Genomic DNA, 4617 nt, shown 5'->3' on the forward strand with positions numbered 1-4617 from the left:
TAAAAAGTTCGACAACTCTTGAATGAGTGAGTGATCCTACAGTGTTTGTGCAAAAATCTGAAAAATCTGCCACGCTCACTGAACAGCGTAGGGTATTTTCTTCATTTCATTACAAAGATTTTCTTCTTTTTATAAAAAGTTGGTGGATATAATAATATTCAGCCACTGCTGACTATACTTTTCTTATTTCTTTTTTTTAATTTTTTTTTTTTTTTTTTTTATGAATCGTTTAAGAAATCTTTACATTCACTTTCATTGTCGAGGTTAGTCCCACCGCTCCTAATTGGCTCAAATGGCTTTAAAGCGAACGTAGACAAATGCTGTTCACCTTTTTTTCCCCTTCCTCTACTGTTTTGGAAGTTTTCCGATAAGAGAAGAGTATGCGAAGCATAGAAATACTATATCAATATTTTTTCTTCGGTCAAGGCATATACGTGTTATCAAATGTATTCCAGCACTGTAAACTCGGATATTTTTGTTTACCGAACTCATATTGGATAACGTAGGTATGTACTTTGTGTGCAGACAGATATAAGGAGATATACAGATTGAATCCATAGACATGCATCGGTTTCTATACATCAAGTTTCGTATTAACAGATCAGGCTTTCAAACTTTGCCTGATAAAGTTGAAGCAATTTTAAATTTAAATTAGTTAACTTTTATAAGAAGGCCGCTGTAATTATTCTATGCAATTGTATGTAACTGGAAGAGCTTGTAGGAAATGTAAATTCCCGACTTTACTATTTATTATCGTACGAAAGCTTCCAAAGTTCTAAGTAAATCAATTTGATCAATACAAGGCCATTTATATCGATAGGCTCCTCCTGTTGATAGGCCTTCACAAGAAAACTGGCTAATGTCGGTTATGATTCTTATACAATTCGTTGTTTACTGGAATCGTTGGCCGCACCATTGACCTCCCGCTTTATAACAATGCAAAATCGAATGCATTGCCTTAGAGTTAAACAACTCATTTAAAGCAATCAAAATATCGAATTCGAGTTCGAATCCTTTGCATCTAATTTCAATTGATTGCATTCAGCGTTCATTTCATTCGCTAATTTATTCCGATTGATATCGAGCGAGATGGCGAGAATGAGAAATCTTTAATATACGAATATTATTTCATTATCCCAAGTATATGAAACGGGGCAAAGGGGTACACTTGAAAGATATGCCGATTTTCGCTTATTCGCTTTAAGCGATCGGTAACTAAATTTCATATAAAATAAAGCGAATAAAATTTATTTATCACTTTTCGCTAACAACAATTCGAAATGTTTCCCAGTAATAAATAGATTTATATTTATATTTGAATTCATCTGACAGCGGTTTTTATTTCAATTACCTGACCAATTCGCCATTGCCATTGAGTATATCAATAACTGTGTATATATATAGCGGCGACAGTAATCCATCTATTAACATAACATAAGCGTTAAGCGATAACTTGAGAACTGAAAGAACATTCAGCGTAAAAAGATGAATTTCGTTCAATTCGTTCATGCAATACAAAGAGAAAAGATTACATCGCTTAATTACATTAATTAATGTGACAAATGTTCATTTGCAGCCGTGCTCTGACTTTGACTGATCTGTCATTACATGCAAGAAATAAAAATGCATTCCTTCTCTTCACAGCCACTGTAACTTTTTATCGAATTTGGTATTACGGACCAATTCCGGTAGCAATAAAACTTTTCAATGATAATTTTGTTATAAGCCAATGCTGTTAAGTGATAAAAACCGCAAATAAGAAAAAAGAAAAAAAATGCCTTGTGACTTGTGATGTCTCTGTGAAGTTATTCGCAAAACAGTTCTTGTTGTTGGCATGACATGTGTTTGAGTCGAACAAAGCGGTAAAAAACCTTTAAAACATAGAATTTGTTGTTTTTAATATGAACAAAAAAAAAAAAAAAAAAAAAACATTCACAAAACCGAAATTTCACTTTTACCAATCCAATACTGACATAATCTCGACTTTGATAATTTTGAAATTAATTTCCGTATATGGACGAGTCGAGTCGATTCGAACAAAACTTTCTTTCAACTTTCATATATCATTAGGATTAGATAGCAAGGGCAGAGGTTTAAAATAAAACCGAACCCATCTCTTTAAAATGTTCACACATCCAATCAGCCAATACCAAAACCGTATTAGTTTATGCCGATATTTATTGAGAAGTAAAAAAAAAAGAAAAGGAAGTTGTAAGTCTTTTTCGCATAACCATGTTTTGAAAAGGCTTTCCTATATAATCCCATCTTCCATGCATTTGTAATAGAGCTCATCCTTGAGCCAGAACCAGAATAGATTGGTAAGTATTTTATCGAAATATCTCGTTATTTACGGATTGAATGGATCGAACGTAAAAATCAAGTGAGGTCAAGTTGGTTTGACTGTTGTATGCCAACAATCATACAAACGCAAAATATGCTAAGTGATGTAGGGTGAAAACAGTTATTTACTTTGCAATTGCATTTAACGCATGGCGCCAAGTGGAATCAAATTAGCTCATTTTTCTCTCCTATTTTTTTTTTTTTTTTTTTTTTTTTTGACATTTTCTTTTCAATTGAATTCGATGATTGAATTATAAACCAGAATCGACGCATTTGTTATAAAAATTACAGACGGAGCGTATGCTGCTATGGAATAAAGGGAAAGTAGGTCAGAGCTTAATACATTAGCGTTTAATTCTGGATGCATAATAAAAAAAAAAAAGTTTATTCAATAAACCGAAGGACTTTTTACCTCATTTCGAATTTCGAAAGTTGTACAAAAGATATGGCGTCAGAGTGTAAAAATAAAAATAAAAAAAAAATAAAAAAAAAAGAAATCCAAAGAAAACACTCAAGTTAATTTAAACCTTAGTAAATAAGTAAAGGTTTGCCATTTTTTTTTTTATTTTTCTACGTTGAAAATCGAATTTTTTTTCATTCAAACACTCGCCAGAATCACAAAAGTTCCTTACGTATAGAACGTTGCGAAGCGACTTTCGTTAAGAATGACATTTTGTTTTTTTTTTTTTGTGAAATATGAAGAAAAAGAAAAGAAAGAAGTCAACGTAACAAAGCAAATTATACTATCGTGCAAATGTCCAGGATGGTCGTGAGCTCATTGGCGCATACGTCGAGTAGGTGCGAACCGCGACTAACAAGTTATTAATCACGGATTCACATCTCCGTACGGTTGCGTTAACATTGGGCGTAGCTTTAGTGAGTGTTCAGGCGGTAAGGTGGGAAAGTGAGTGTTCACTAGGCCGCGAACGTTTCCATATGTCATTCCCTTTCTCAATTTGCTCTTCTCTCTGGCCGGCACCGGGGACATCGTCTGAGCGATTGGTCAAAACAAGTGGCATTATGTCTGCGATAATCCGAAAATGTTGAAAATTTGCAGATTCTCAGCATGGACCTGGGCTTTAAAGTAGCTCTAAAGGAAAAAAAGTTAAATCATATCATCCCAGTGGCCTGAATATAGAGGCTGTGATGACGACCCAATCCTCTCTGGCAAATGGAGAATCGATGGGTGTTGAGCTGCTACTTTGATACAATTTTTAATGATTTCTATATGTTAAGCAATCACAAGTCGCAAATTTTACTGGATATTTTAAAACCTGGAAGCACCAAAACTTTTCTCTTTGAAATTGGAAATTACAACTGAAGCCCCCTTTTACATGAAGTCAAGTTTATTTTAAATCCATATTTACCTAATTGTACGCCGCAGAGCCACTATGTCAGCCGGTGTTGCCAGTTTATAAGATAATACCTACATATATGGAAGAAATACTAATAAAACGAAATAGAAAACATTTGATGTATAGTGCATGATGAGTGCTATGATGATTTAATAATGATTTAATCCGTACAATAAATTTAGTTTAACTTACGGATAAAAAACCAAAGTTTCATGTAAGACAGTTTCGATATAGCACGATAGACGATACACGATACCCGAGTCTCTCCGGTAACTGCCATAAACATAATAAAAAACAAAATCGTACTTGATATTATAAAAATCATTGTAGCTTCGGTGTATTATGTATAAGTGAAGGGTACATGCAGGGCGATTTGGGCAGTGATAAATCCTGAACGAAGTAAGGAAATTAGGTTTTCCTAATCGATTTCAGCCTTTGTCCTTTAAAATAAGTCAAAAATCGGATCTTACTTAATGTCCCTGAACATTGTTACAACTCCATATGTGCATTGCATTCTTTCAGTGTTCGTACTATAAGTGTGCACGAGACTTAGTAGTAATAACTTAATTTTTTTTTTAGCTTAGTTTGCTTGCTTCCTAACACTTATTCTATTTGTTTTTCTTACTTCGCGACGATGAAGTATTCAGTTTTTCTTCGCAATCCGATGTGTCGACATGGATAACAAATAGAAGGACTTAGAGAGTAGACAGAGACCAAAAATGGTTTTGTTACTCACAAAACCTCATCAAGTACGGAATACAAATTTCCCCTTTTATCGAACAAAAATAGGCAAAAATCAACCACACCCACGCAATACTGTAGAGTATGGAAATTTAGTTTTTTTTTTCCCTTTTTTTAAGGTAACGGCGATGAGTATAAAATATTCGACCGCGGCCGACTATAATTTTCTTACTTGTTTACC

At 33.8% G+C, this 4617-nt stretch overlaps 1 protein-coding gene and 1 long non-coding RNA gene across 6 annotated transcripts in view; one reads left to right on the forward strand and one right to left on the reverse strand.

Moving 5' to 3' along the window:
* Positions 1-4617, forward strand: part of LOC119644694 (cAMP-specific 3',5'-cyclic phosphodiesterase) — a 390657-nt gene that overhangs the window by 246834 nt on the left and 139206 nt on the right. The window lies entirely within an intron of this gene.
* On the reverse strand, positions 2532-4577 carry LOC119644697. Its single transcript, XR_005248560.1, has 2 exons — positions 3888-4577; positions 2532-3766 (listed from the first exon to the last, which is right to left on the reverse strand). It is a non-coding gene; the product is annotated as an uncharacterized LOC119644697 (long non-coding RNA).

Source organism: Glossina fuscipes, unplaced genomic scaffold (assembly GCF_014805625.2).
Source record: "Glossina fuscipes isolate IAEA_lab_2018 unplaced genomic scaffold, Yale_Gfus_2 0, whole genome shotgun sequence".
Taxonomy (NCBI): Eukaryota; Metazoa; Arthropoda; class Insecta; order Diptera; family Glossinidae; genus Glossina; species Glossina fuscipes.